A 15,910-nucleotide genomic window follows, 5' to 3' on the forward strand; every position below is an offset into this window, starting at 1 on the left:
CTAACATATCTATTGACTGTCTAGACACTGTCTATCTATCAACCGGATATCCTTTCATCTATATTTTGTTGGGAGCCCCCTAATGCTAGTGGCATTTTAGACTAAGCAGAGAGAACCAGAGTTTCAATAGTTATTCTGGTTTTTTTTTTAGAAATAACCTATGGCTTTGGGTAAAGGGGTGACGGTACCCTCTGCTGCATGCGTTAGTAAAGGAACAACTATGCTTCAATACAGTACTGACTAGGCAAAACATTTTTCTGGGATTTCACTAATTTAGTACAGTGATAGGGCTGCCTTCCCATCAGTACTACATGAGCCCACTCAGTGCTTGCTGCCACTATGTAAGCCATTGCTAAAGAACAAAGGTGATGGTTGAAGGCCTTCAATAAATTTTATTGCTTACTGTACTTGAAGAAAGTGTGAGAATTCCCTATTATCTGAAGGTTATAGAGATAATCTCCATGTTCGTCTGTCAAGGACTTTGTATACATGATATTGCTGATTAGACATTAAAACAACAGTGGTGGCATAGTGATTACATTTTATACACTTTTTTTTATTTTAATAAATATTTATTGCACTTAAAGATTGGCAGAATTGTGTTGACATTATCCAGTGCAGACTTCACCTACAACACAAATAAGTCATTTGCTGATAAATGAAAAATAGTATACATTATATAGTGTTGTTTGGTTCCATTAATTAAAGGTTATTATAGGTTAATTAACTTTGTCACTACAATATGTGATAACATGCTCTGTATTCACTATAAATTGCCTTTTATCTTAATCAATCGATACCAAACAACCTTCACATTACTAAAAGCATATCAGTAACACATTCAAATATCAACATATAGGACTCAGAGTTTATTTGCTAACAAGAAAATAAGGCACATTCCTCAGGACCTTATATACCCCAATACATTCATAAGTAAGGGATCAGTCACTAGAAAACCAGCAGGATATACAGTACCTTCAGTTCCTGGACATCCTACATAGCAGCAGAACATCACAGAGTTACTCCCCCTCCCCCCCCTTCCACCATGCAGATTTTCCTATAGTCCCATTTATCTTTCTACTTCACATTTGATGTATGTAAAGTAGAGATGAGCGGGTTCGGTTTCTCTGAATCCGAACCCGCCAGAACTTCATGTTTTTTTCACGGGTCCGAGCGACTCGGATCTTCCCGCCTTGCTCGGTTAACCCGAGCGCGCCCGAACGTCATCATGACGCTGTCGGATTCTCGCGAGGCTCGGATTCTATCGCGAGACTCGGATTCTATATAAGGAGCCGCGCGTCGCCGCCATTTTCACACGTGCATTGAGATTGATAGGGAGAGGACGTGGCTGGCGTCCTCTCCATTTAGATTATAAGAGACTGAGAGAGATTTACTGGAGCTGACTAGGAGGAGTACTGTTACTGTAGAAGTGTAGAGACTGAGTGGAGAGAGTTTACTAGTGAGGACAGTGCAGTTTACTTTATAATCCGTTCTCTGCCTGAAAAAAGCGATACACAGCACACAGTGACTCAGTCACATACCATATCTGTGTGCACTGCTCAGGCTCAGGCCAGTGTGCTGCATCATCTATTATCTATATATAATATTATATATATCTGTCTGACTGCTCAGCTCACACAGCTTATAATTGTGGGGGAGACTGGGGAGCACTACTGCAGTGCCAGTTATAGGTTATAGCAGGAGCCAGGAGTACATAATATATTATATAGTGAGTGACCACCAGACACACAGTGCAGTTTATTTAATATATCCGTTCTCTGCCTGAAAAAAGCGATACACACAGTGACTCAGTCAGTCACATACCATATCTGTGTGCACTGCTCAGGCTCAGGCCAGTGTGCTGCATCATCTATTATCTATATATAATATTATATATATCTGTCTGACTGCTCAGCTCACACAGCTTATAATTGTGGGGGAGACTGGGGAGCACTACTGCAGTGCCAGTTATAGGTTATAGCAGGAGCCAGGAGTACATAATATATTATATAGTGAGTGACCACCAGACACACAGTGCAGTTTATTTAATATATCCGTTCTCTGCCTGAAAAAAGCGATACACACAGTGACTCAGTCAGTCACATACCATATCTGTGTGCACTGCTCAGGCTCAGGCCAGTGTGCTGCATCATCTATTATCTATATATAATATTATATATATCTGTCTGACTGCTCAGCTCACACAGCTTATAATTGTGGGGGAGACTGGGGAGCACTACTGCAGTGCCAGTTATAGGTTATAGCAGGAGCCAGGAGTACATAATATATTATATAGTGAGTGACCACCAGACACACAGTGCAGTTTATTTAATATATCCGTTCTCTGCCTGAAAAAAGCGATACACACAGTGACTCAGTCAGTCACATACCATATCTGTGTGCACTGCTCAGGCTCAGGCCAGTGTGCTGCATCATCTATTATCTATATATAATATTATATATATCTGTCTGACTGCTCAGCTCACACAGCTTATAATTGTGGGGGAGACTGGGGAGCACTACTGCAGTGCCAGTTATAGGTTATAGCAGGAGCCAGGAGTACATAATATATTATATAGTGAGTGACCACCAGACACACAGTGCAGTTTATTTAATATATCCGTTCTCTGCCTGAAAAAAGCGATACACACAGTGACTCAGTCAGTCACATACCATATCTGTGTGCACTGCTCAGGCTCAGGCCAGTGTGCTGCATCATCTATTATCTATATATAATATTATATATATCTGTCTGACTGCTCAGCTCACACAGCTTATAATTGTGGGGGAGACTGGGGAGCACTACTGCAGTGCCAGTTATAGGTTATAGCAGGAGCCAGGAGTACATAATATATTATATAGTGAGTGACCACCAGACACACAGTGCAGTTTATTTAATATATCCGTTCTCTGCCTGAAAAAAGCGATACACACAGTGACTCAGTCAGTCACATACCATATCTGTGTGCACTGCTCAGGCTCAGGCCAGTGTGCTGCATCATCTATATATATTATATATCTGTCTGACTGCTCAGCTCACACAGCTTATAATTGTGGGGGAGACTGGGGAGCACTACTGCAGTGCCAGTTATAGGTTATAGCAGGAGCCAGGAGTACATATTATATTAAAATTAAACAGTCCACACTTTTGCTGCAGGAGTGCCACTGCCAGTGTGACTGACCAGTGACCTGACCACACTGACCACCAGTATAGTTAGTAGTATACTTATATTGTGATTGCCTGAAAAAGTTAAACACTCGTCGTGTGACTTCACTTGTGTGTTTTTTTTTTTTTTATTCTATAAAAATAAAACTCATTCTGCTGACAGACAGTGTCCAGCAGGTCCGTCATTATATAATATATAATATATACCTGTCCGGCTGCAGTAGTGATATATATATATTTTTTTATATCATTTATCATCCAGTCGCAGCAGACACAGTACGGTAGTTCACGGCTGTGGCTACCTCTGTGTCTCTGCACTCGGCAGGCAGTCCGTCCATAATTGTAATACCACCTAACCGTGGATTTTTTTCATTCTTCTTTATACATACATAGTTACATAGACATCTTCTCTTTATCAACCAGTCTATATTAGCTGCAGACACAGTACAGTACGGTAGTTCACGGCTGTGGCTACCTCTGTGTCTGCACTCGGCAGGCTGTCCGTCCATAATTGTATACCACCTAACCGTGGATTTTTTTTCATTCTTCTTTATACATACATAGTTACATAGACATCTTCTCTTTATCAACCAGTCTATATTAGCTGCAGACACAGTACAGTACGGTAGTTCACGGCTGTGGCTACCTCTGTGTCTGCACTCGGCAGGCAGTCCGTCCATAATTGTATACCACCTAACCGTGGATTTTTTTCAGTCTTCTTTATACATACATAGTTACATAGACATCTTCTCTTTATCAACCAGTCTATATTAGCTGCAGACACAGTACAGTACGGTAGTTCACGGCTGTGGCTACCTCTGTGTCTGCAGTCGGCAGGCAGTCCATAATTGTATACTAGTATCCATCTCCATTGTTTACCTGAGGTGCCTTTTAGTTGTGCCTATTAAAATATGGAGGACAAAAATGTTGAGGTTCCAAAATTAGGGAAAGATCAAGATCCACTTCCACCTCGTGCTGAAGCTGCTGCCACTAGTCATGGCCGAGACGATGAAATGCCAGCAACGTCGTCTGCCAAGGCCGATGCCCAATGTCATAGTACAGAGCATGTCAAATCCAAAACACCAAATATCAGAAAAAAAAGGACTCCAAAACCTAAAATAAAATTGTCGGAGGAGAAGCGTAAACTTGCCAATATGCCATTTACCACACGGAGTGGCAAGGAACGGCTGAGGCCCTGGCCTATGTTCATGGCTAGTGGTTCAGCTTCACATGAGGATGGAAGCACTCAGCCTCTCGCTAGAAAAATGAAAAGACTCAAGCTGGCAAAAGCAGCACAGCAAAGAACTGTGCATTCTTCGAAATCCCAAATCCACAAGGAGAGTCCAATTGTGTCGGTTGCGATGCCTGACCTTCCCAACACTGGACGTGAAGAGCATGCGCCTTCCACCATTTGCACGCCCCCTGCAAGTGCTGGAAGGAGCACCCGCAGTCCAGTTCCTGATAGTCAGATTGAAGATGTCAGTGTTGAAGTACACCAGGATGAGGAGGATATGGGTGTTGCTGGCGCTGGGGAGGAAATTGACCAGGAGGATTCTGATGGTGAGGTGGTTTGTTTAAGTCAGGCACCCGGGGAGACACCTGTTGTCCGTGGGAGGAATATGGCCGTTGACATGCCAGGTGAAAATACCAAAAAAATCAGCTCTTCGGTGTGGAGGTATTTCACCAGAAATGCGGACAACAGGTGTCAAGCCGTGTGTTCCCTTTGTCAAGCTGTAATAAGTAGGGGTAAGGACGTTAACCACCTCGGAACATCCTCCCTTATACGTCACCTGCAGCGCATTCATAATAAGTCAGTGACAAGTTCAAAAACTTTGGGTGACAGCGGAAGCAGTCCACTGACCAGTAAATCCCTTCCTCTTGTAACCAAGCTCACGCAAACCACCCCACCAACTCCCTCAGTGTCAATTTCCTCCTTCCCCAGGAATGCCAATAGTCCTGCAGGCCATGTCACTGGCAATTCTGACGAGTCCTCTCCTGCCTGGGATTCCTCCGATGCATCCTTGCGTGTAACGCCTACTGCTGCTGGCGCTGCTGTTGTTGCCGCTGGGAGTCGATGGTCATCCCAGAGGGGAAGTCGTAAGCCCACTTGTACTACTTCCAGTAAGCAATTGACTGTTCAACAGTCCTTTGCGAGGAAGATGAAATATCACAGCAGTCATCCTACTGCAAAGCGGATAACTGAGGCCTTGACAACTATGTTGGTGTTAGACGTGCGTCCGGTATCCGCCGTTAGTTCACAGGGAACTAGACAATTTATTGAGGCAGTGTGCCCCCGTTACCAAATACCATCTAGGTTCCACTTCTCTAGGCAGGCGATACCGAGAATGTACACGGACGTCAGAAAAAGACTCACCAGTGTCCTAAAAAATGCAGTTGTACCCAATGTCCACTTAACCACGGACATGTGGACAAGTGGAGCAGGGCAGGGTCAGGACTATATGACTGTGACAGCCCACTGGGTAGATGTATGGACTCCCGCCGCAAGAACAGCAGCGGCGGCACCAGTAGCAGCATCTCGCAAACGCCAACTCTTTCCTAGGCAGGCTACGCTTTGTATCACCGCTTTCCAGAATACGCACACAGCTGAAAACCTCTTACGGCAACTGAGGAAGATCATCGCGGAATGGCTTACCCCAATTGGACTCTCCTGTGGATTTGTGGCATCGGACAACGCCAGCAATATTGTGTGTGCATTAAATATGGGCAAATTCCAGCACGTCCCATGTTTTGCACATACCTTGAATTTGGTGGTGCAGAATTTTTTAAAAAACGACAGGGGCGTGCAAGAGATGCTGTCGGTGGCCAGAAAAATTGCGGGACACTTTCGGCGTACAGGCACCACGTACAGAAGACTGGAGCACCACCAAAAACTACTGAACCTGCCCTGCCATCATCTGAAGCAAGAAGTGGTAACGAGGTGGAATTCAACCCTCTATATGCTTCAGAGGTTGGAGGAGCAGCAAAAGGCCATTCAAGCCTATACAATTGAGCACGATATAGGAGGTGGAATGCACCTGTCTCAAGTGCAGTGGAGAATGATTTCAACGTTGTGCAAGGTTCTGATGCCCTTTGAACTTGCCACACGTGAAGTCAGTTCAGACACTGCCAGCCTGAGTCAGGTCATTCCCCTCATCAGGCTTTTGCAGAAGAAGCTGGAGGCATTGAAGAAGGAGCTAAAAGGGAGCGATTCCGCTAGGCATGTGGGACTTGTGGATGCAGCCCTTAATTCGCTTAACAAGGATTCACGGGTGGTCAATCTGTTGAAATCAGAGTACTACATTTTGGCCACCGTGCTCGATCCTAGATTTAAAGCCTACCTTGGATCTCTCTTTCCGGCAGACACAAGTCTGCTGGGGTTGAAAGACCTGCTGGTGACAAAATTGTCAAGTCAAGCGGAACGCGACCTGTCAACATCTCCTCCTTCACATTCTCCCGCAACTGGGGGTGCGAGGAAAAGGCTCAGAATTCCGAGCCCACCCGCTGGCGGTGATGCAGGGCAGTCTGGAGCGACTGCTGATGCTGACATCTGGTCCGGACTGAAGGACCTGACAACGATTACGGACATGTCGTCTACTGTCACTGCATATGATTCTCTCAACATTGATAGAATGGTGGAGGATTATATGAGTGACCGCATCCAAGTAGGCACGTCACACAGTCCGTACTTATACTGGCAGGAAAAAGAGGCAATTTGGAGGCCCTTGCACAAACTGGCTTTATTCTACCTAAGTTGCCCTCCCACAAGTGTGTACTCCGAAAGAGTGTTTAGTGCCGCCGCTCACCTTGTCAGCAATCGGCGTACGAGGTTACATCCAGAAAATGTGGAGAAGATGATGTTCATTAAAATGAATTATAATCAATTCCTCCGCGGAGACATTGACCAGCAGCAATTGCCTCCACAAAGTACACAGGGAGCTGAGATGGTGGATTCCAGTGGGGACGAATTGATAATCTGTGAGGAGGGGGATGTACACGGTGATATATCGGAGGGTGAAGATGAGGTGGACATCTTGCCTCTGTAGAGCCAGTTTGTGCAAGGAGAGATTAATTGCTTCTTTTTTGGGGGGGGTCCAAACCAACCCGTCATATCAGTCACAGTCGTGTGGCAGACCCTGTCACTGAAATGATGGGTTGGTTAAAGTGTGCATGTCCTGTTTTGTTTATACAACATAAGGGTGGGTGGGAGGGCCCAAGGACAATTCCATCTTGCACCTCTTTTTTCTTTTCTTTTTCTTTGCATCATGTGCTGATTGGGGAGGGTTTTTTGGAAGGGACATCCTGCGTGACACTGCAGTGCCACTCCTAGATGGGCCCAGTGTTTGTGTCGGCCACTAGGGTCGCTAATCTTACTCACACAGTCAGCTACCTCATTGCGCCTCTTTTTTTCTTTGCGTCATGTGCTGTTTGGGGAGGGTTTTTTGGAAGGGCCATCCTGCGTGACACTGCAGTGCCACTCCTAGATGGGCCCGGTGTTTGTGTCGGCCACTAGGGTCGCTAATCTTACTCACACAGCTACCTCATTGCGCCTCTTTTTTTCTTTGCGTCATGTGCTGTTTGGGGAGGGTTTTTTGGAAGGGACATCCTGCGTGACACTGCAGTGCCACTCCTAGATGGGCCCGGTGTTTGTGTCGGCCACTAGGGTCGCTTATCTTACTCACACAGCGACCTCGGTGCAAATTTTAGGACTAAAAATAATATTGTGAGGTATTCAGAATAGACTGAAAATGAGTGTAAATTATGGTTTTTGAGGTTAATAATACTTTGGGATCAAAATGACCCCCAAATTCTATGATTTAAGCTGTTTTTTAGTGTTTTTTGAAAAAAACACCCGAATCCAAAACACACCCGAATCCGACAAAAAATATTCGGTGAGGTTTTGCCAAAACGCGTTCGAACCCAAAACACGGCCGCGGAACCGAACCCAAAACCAAAACACAAAACCCGAAAAATTTCAGGCGCTCATCTCTAATGTAAAGCCACTTTGTAGTCCTTCCAGGTGAGGTTCGGTCTTTCCCAAAAATCCAGAGAGCTCTTGATGAAATACTGCTCAGACGTTCCCCTGCTACTTAGGGACATGGCTGTTACAGGTGGACACTGGCTGCCTCAAGAAGTGAAAGTCCACCCTTACCCACTGGTGTCAAAACTCATGCTTTACATTTAGTTCAATGCTAGTAAAAGTCGAGAATTAGTTTGTAACATGGTTCCAACTCTCCCTTCAGGGGCAAACGCAGGATTTACTGTGGGGGGGGTTCTATATTATTTATATATATATATATAATCAGCAAAAGTAAGCAGCACTTTTGGGTCTTATTCATATAAACCAACAAGTCATCATCCTGGAAGTTATAGCAACGTTTCGATTTATTTCAATCGTCGTCAGGCATTTCTGGAATGTGAGAGAAGCACTTGTATCATTGCGCTTTACCTTCATAACATTTTGAAGATTTGGCGCCAGTTATTAAATATCCAGTGCTGTTTTTTTATTGCACAACGTACTGGTCTGTTTTAGATCACAGGTCTAATTATGTAAGATCTTTTCTCCACTAAAGATATTGTCTAGAGTTGGCTGACTCAGACATATGTTGATTCATCTGAATCATTATTATCATTGATGTATTCACTTTTTCAAGTCTACCCTAACTATGTTGTAGCTAACCAATTGATCTAGTACCCCTGAGGAAGTCCTACGGGATGAAACGCGTTGGGTTCTTCTGATTCAACCAATTGGTGTATACTGAATTTTTGACAACAAAGGAATGTACTCGGTCTGAGGAATGTACATCTGAACAAGTTGTTACGTTGTTTGTAAATTTCATGAATTGAATTGGTTTTATGGACTTTGTGAATACATTTTTTAAATTAATGTTTTAAAGCATTTTTATGAACTTGTAGGTTTTACTACAGTATTTTCAACTTAAATCTTGGGTTGACAGAATTAATACTGACCTCCAATGCGTTTCACTCCTCCGTGGCACCATGTATTTCTGGTATTGTTTGTTGTCACCCAAAGAGTCTACAGATAAGTCTTCTGCCCAGCTTAGCTGGGAGACTGACCTTTACCATACAGATCCCACTACAGCAGGCCTGGCCAACCTGTGGCTCTCCAGCTGTTGTGAAACTAAAAGTCCCAACATGCCTTGCCACAGTTTTGCTATGAGGGAATACTAAAACTGTGGCAAAGCATGCTGGGATGTGTAGTTTCACAGCAGCTGGAGAGCCACAGGTTGGCCAGGCCTGCACTACAGCTTTGCTGCCTTTAGCAGTGCGCTGTAGTGGTTCACATCACGGCATGCCGCGCTTGTTTGAATTGCTGCCGGGTCCTGTACATGTGAATGGGATGTGGGCACATGCGCACGCCGGCTCCCATTCAAGTCTATGGCATAGCGGGAGCTATGTCGCGCTGTACGCATTGCAGCAAGGATATAGAGACACGTCTGTACCTTTACCCTTAAACATTAGGAATCTATTTATCTTTCTTCTTTCTCCTTATTTACAGTAAGTGCACCAATCATACCGAAATGCATGTTAAACTTTTCAATACAGTACATAATATATGGCCTGCGACTTCCAAATATTGTTTGCATCTCTGCCATTTTGACGGTACCATTTTCCATGTTTTATGGGACTGCCCCAGTTTCCTTTTTGGATGGATGTATTTGCCCTTGTACAGGATGTTTTAGGTCTCGCCTTGACCCCAGACCTTTTTTAGCCCTTTTACATTGGTATCCCACTATTTTTCCTAAATTCCTATGTTCTTGGTCACGTTTTAATATCTGCCAGGGCCACTACTGTATAGCCCTGCACTGGAAATCTCCCTCCCTTCCTCCATTTGCAAAAGTTATTTCCAAAACTCAATTTCATTTTAAGAGTGGAGACGAGAGCTTCCTTACTCTTGCCCTCTCTTCTCCCATTATGAAGCGGTTCCCATTGCACATACAGGTGTGTCCATATACACCTTTCCTAAAATCTAGCCACATAGCTCGATTTGGCATGCCAGCAATTTAGCCAAGCCTTGGAATTTGGGAAAATTTGTCTGCCTTGTTCCCCTTTGTGTTTTTGCTTCCCCCACCCCATTGTTCCCCATTCTTTTCACTGTACCCCCATAATTTTCTTTACATATAGTCAATACAAATGTAATGATAAAAAAAAGAATGGTGGATGCGTGTATAGAGGAGGAAACAGCTGTAAACAAGCTTAAGTGTACAGTTTAAGTGCCTACTCCAGAACAGCATCCTATACTTCCAAAGTTACCAGTGTCCTCCAGATAGGCTGCAAGAGAAATACAAGTAAGCATATCCTTTTCATAGTGAAATTACTTTTAGGGAATTCCATTTACATATCAGCACTTCAATGCAATGCTGTAACCATTTCATCCAATTAGGTCTTGTATGTGCAGTCCATTATTTTACTGGGGAAAAGCCTCGTTTCATAGTGTCTCTTTTGTGCTAACATTATATTTTAGCACAAATCAGTTCAAGCTTTTATCTTTAAAATCAGAATTGTGTATCTTGTTGCGGACAAGCTAGCTCATAGAGTACAATGAGGGGTTGGGAGCCGTAATTTCCACAACACGGTTGGATATTTTTATAAACTTTGGTTCTTAATAAAATGTTTATACTAAGTATGAACAGTAATGTACTACTGGAATTGCCAATCCGGGTATTGCAGAACTCCTGCACACAGAATGCACCTTATAATTTGGCATTGTGTGCATTTACAGTAAGGCGCATAAATTATTGTTAATATTTATCATTAGAAATTGTTTCACTGGTTATGGTTTGTCTGAGATTTCTAGTTTATGTTTTATTGGTATATGTTTTAAACAAACTGAACTCTGCATTCCAGAGCATGTGCACTGTGCCATAATTATTTGTATATATTACATCTTTTGTTCATGTAGAGCACTTGACAGTTTTTATATATGAGTTACTTCATATGTACATTATTACATAGCTTGATGCAGTCTTTCCCATAAAGGCATAGTATGTATTATGTAGAATGTGTACTTTTCATGTTTTTTGCTGTCTACAGCAGAGATCCCATACTGTACCATTGCCTATTTTCTGTTTCAGTCACTGCTATTAATAAAGCATGAAGCGTTATTTATACACATGTAGAATTACAGTCATGCAGTGCATTTTCTATTTATCCACCTTGTGCATACACTTTTGTGGGATTATGGGGGAGGTTTATCAAACATGCTAAAGAGGATATGGGAGTTGTTGCCCGTAGCAGCCAATAAGATCTTAGTTATCATTTTACAGAATCTCCCAAATGAATTATAGCTTGAATCTGATTGGTTATTATGGGCAACACCTCCACTTATCTTTTCTTCTTTAGAAGGTTTGCTAAATCCCCCCATTTATATGATCAGCCGGAAATGCCCGTGGTAGAACGAGTAATACTTCAGAGTGCAATTACAATTTTAGAGCCAGCCCTTTATTATTTGAATGTTTTCTACTTTTGCCTTATGCCAGTCACAGGATTGAGGTGAATTGAGTCTTTATTACATGTGTCACTAAGCTGTGTCTGATTATTGTTATTGCAGGGGTGTTTGTGCACATACAGTATGAATACACGTAACCGTATTCAATACCCTGAATTTTAAAAAAGACACAGAAAGTATAGAATAACTCAAGATTAGGGCACCACCTATAAAATGATAATGCCATTGTAATGCCTCTTCTCCACTCTCTTAAAACTCATCCACCTACACAAAATCTTGTTATACTATATGGGTGCAATTTAAGGCGCATGAGCAGTAATATTGTGACATATGTGCACCAGTGTATGAACCTTCTCCCAAGTGCAGGTTTGTGTGTGATAGGAAATGTAGCCTGTAAATGCTCCCTCTTTAAGGCTAGTGACTAAATGTCTTCTGGAAAGCGTGGACACTGTTCAGATAAACAGTAATAATAAAAATAATTGCTGTTAAAAGGGAAACTTGCATTACATTGTCTGCACACGGTATAATAAATTTAAGTTTTATCTAACAGATAGAGAATAGTGTCTTGACAGTGTTAATAATAAATGCAAACCTCACATTTTTAATATAAGATGAAATAAAAAATTGTCATCCCCACATCCAACATTTACTGCTTTATAGATGAAGGGGTATATGCAATTGCGGTCGAAGTCCGGCTGGAATTCGATCGTTTTTGGATTCGACACAATTCGTCAGTCGAATCCCAGCCGCCGGGACCCGAATTCGACATATTCAATAAAAAACGGATTCGACAGTCCCGCTGTCGAAAAACGGACCAATTGACGATAGTGTGCGTCCTGGATTCGACTTCATGGACGGCACAAAAGTGTTCAAAAAACCCTGAAAAAAATTGCGTGGGGTCCCCCCTCCTAAGCATAACCAGCCTCGGGCTCTTTGAGCCGGTCCTGGTTGCAAAAATACGGGGGGGGGAAATGACAGGGGATCCCCCGTATTTTAACAACCAGCACCGGGCTCTGCGTCCGGTCCTGGTGCAAAAAAATACGGGGAACAAAAGACGTAGGGGTCCCCCGTATTTTTAACACCAGCACCGGGCTCCACTTTCTAGAGAGAGAATGCCACAGCCGGGGGACCCAAGGGCCAGGGGTGAAGCCCGAGGATGTCCCCCCCCCCCCCACCCCCCATCCAAGGGCGGCGGAAGGGAGGCTGATAGCCAAGTCTCAAAAAAAATATATTGTTTTTTGTAGCAGAACCACAAGTCCCAGCAAGCCTCCCCCGCAAGCTGGGACCCCACGCAATTTTTTTTCAGGAATTTTAACCCATTCCCACCCCTTCCCACTGAAAAACATGCACGGATCTCTCCTATTTTTTTTAGTCCGTAAAAAAAAAAATTTATTTAAAAAAATCTATTAAATAATACTTGTGGCTCCTAAATAGACAAAGCAAGTAGATAATCCCTTCTAATATAAATAGATATGCTATTAGCAATCACAAAAACACAAAAAAAAACATGTTTTAAAAAATTTTTATTAGATCACGACAGCAAAATGAGGCGGAATGAAATTGATAAAATGACTGTCGAAAAGCACTGTTGTCGAATCGACATTCTTCAATTGATTATACTTTTGTCGAAAAGCCGCATTTTTACCATTGCAGACATGTCGAATTTGAGAAATGTCGAATTGCCAAAAGTCGAATCTGAACCGGCAGGTTTTTTGTCAAAAAGTACTGTATTGCATTGTCGAATCCAATTCGACAGGCTTTTTTTTGTCGAAAATGCCCCGTTTTTCGACATTTGCGGCAATCTGACCGCAATTGCATATGGCCCAAAATCTTTCTTCCTGCAGTAATCTAAGTGAAAATGGCAAGTACGTCATCTGCATAGAAGGCCACAACTTAATATAATATAGCTACAGTGCTAATGAATGAGGTAATACCAGCTGGAAGGGTCAGTGCACAGTCATACAGATGTGGTTAGGTAATGCTGCTGCTGTTCTCATCACGATATGGGTGCATTCTGGTTCACATGCGTAGTACTGACATAGGAGCATTCTGTAACTGAGACCCTGTATGTGTAGTATGTAACCCAGGGTTATGTACAAGATAACCCAGAGCTCAAGACATGAACCACTCAGAACTTTATGTTTTCTCTGTGCTAGGGAGGGGTTGTAGTCAGGTGACCGGTGGTCAGCATACCGACGCCAGGATGCCGGCTGGGGGGCCAGGGCTATTCCCACTTGTGGGTGTCCACGACACCCATAGAGTGGGAATAGAACATATGGCGAGCACAACGAGCCACCAAGCCTGCATCGTGGCGAGTGCAGCAAGCCCGCAAGGGGCTTCGTTGCACTCACCCCCTGCAGGCATCCTGGCGGCCGGGATCCCGGCCCCCGTATGCTGACCGCCGGTCACCCGGCCCCAACCCCTGGGGAGGAAGAGGACCAGGGGCATACAGTAGGATGTAGCCATACAGAATTGCTCTTGGTACATAACAGTTCATACTGTATGAATTCACCGCACCACTTCACTTTAGGACTACCCCACTAACTACTAAGAACGGAACGCCTGTTTTTCCCTCACACACAAGTCATTTATACTGTAGGATTATACTTTTTTTCTAGGGCATTATTGATTGATATTTTAGTACAAGTAGACTTCTCCTTTAAAAGCCACTTAGCAATTGGTGCAGATCATACAGGTCACAGTTTGTATAGTGTAACGGTGACCACATACTGTACACGTTCAGATGTGGTTATCTTTTAATCTGATTTACCACTTAACATCTTAAGGATTTTGATCATATTACAGATACATGTTTGATAGAATACTGATATTGTGGCAAATTAGGTCAAAACTGAAGTAGACTATAAAATTTCAACCTGTACTTAGCAAATTCAGACACCTGTATTTGAACCTATAATAACCAACGTAGTAATGTTGGCGATCAAACTTACATTTTTGCACTGTAAATAACTTTTTTATTTATTTAGTACAGATAAGTAAACCATATTTCAAGACAAATTGGACTTGCTGTTTAGCATATTAAAAAAACAACTTGGTCCAAATGTAATAGAGTGAGAGATTTGATAAGGTTTTTCAGTGTTTATTAAAGTGGCAATCATTTACACTGCAAAACCAGGTTGATCTTGCTGTGTAAATGATTGCCACTTTAAAAAAAAACTGCAAAATCTTACCAAACCTCTCACTTTCTGAAACTCTCACTCTATTACATTTGGCCCATTATTTTGTTTATATGAGATGGATCATGGATGGAACAAGAAAACAACATAGGGGTATATTTACTAAGGTCCCGATTTTGACCAAGATGCCGTTTTTTCATCAAAGTGTCATCTCGGGAATTTACTAAGCAAAAATCACGGCAGTGATGAGGGCATTCGTATTTTTTGGGTAGTCCATGAAAATAATTACGAATGAATACACCATCGGTCAAAACGCGGCTGTTTAAGTATGAATCTCGGTCATTTACTAACCATTCGTAATTGTAATGTCTGCCGTGAAAATGCATTTGCGGCCGTGAAAAATTACAAATCGTAAAAAAGTCCTAAAAAAAAAAAGACCTGCTTTTGAAAAGCGTGTTTACATGTGTAGTCAATTATCCATTACTCACACCTGAATTTTTGGCCCTATAAAAGTGTCCCAGGCACATTTTGAAATTCTCTCACTCTGAAATGGCGGCTGTGGTGTGTGCCAATGACTTTCTGTTTGCTGTGGGATACCTTAGACTGCTCCATGAGGCTTCCAGAAATCAGGGCCAGGTAAGTGAACATGGTCAGCAGGTTGTCCAGGTGCCGCGGAGGCTGCGCCAGCCACGTTTTTTTAGGGGTCGTTTAAACTTAAACGCATTGTCTGATGATAGGGTCATACAGATGTTCCGCCTAAATAGAAACAACATTTTCCGCCTGTATGACCTTGTCAAACTGGGACTAGACCCTGAGACAGCACGCTCTCGCTCTGTCTCAGGCCTGCACAAACTCCTGGCTGTGTTACACTTTATGGCTACTGGGAGCTTCCAGGCTGTGGCAGGCGACGTTATTGGTATCTCACAGCCAACCTTTTCAAAATATTTTAATCAGGTGAGTTGAAAAATACATACACGTTTATGTCTAAGTGTTGCTTCTGTAAGCTCTTACAACACAGTATTGTATAGAATACATAACATCACACTCACCTTAGATTGATTACTGTCCACTCAGGTTTTGGATGTCTTGGATCCACATATTAATGCCTCAATCTGCTTCCCTACCCAGGAGTCGGAGTGG

Source organism: Pseudophryne corroboree, chromosome 5, assembly GCF_028390025.1.
Source record: "Pseudophryne corroboree isolate aPseCor3 chromosome 5, aPseCor3.hap2, whole genome shotgun sequence".
Lineage (NCBI taxonomy): Eukaryota > Metazoa > Chordata > Amphibia > Anura > Myobatrachidae > Pseudophryne > Pseudophryne corroboree.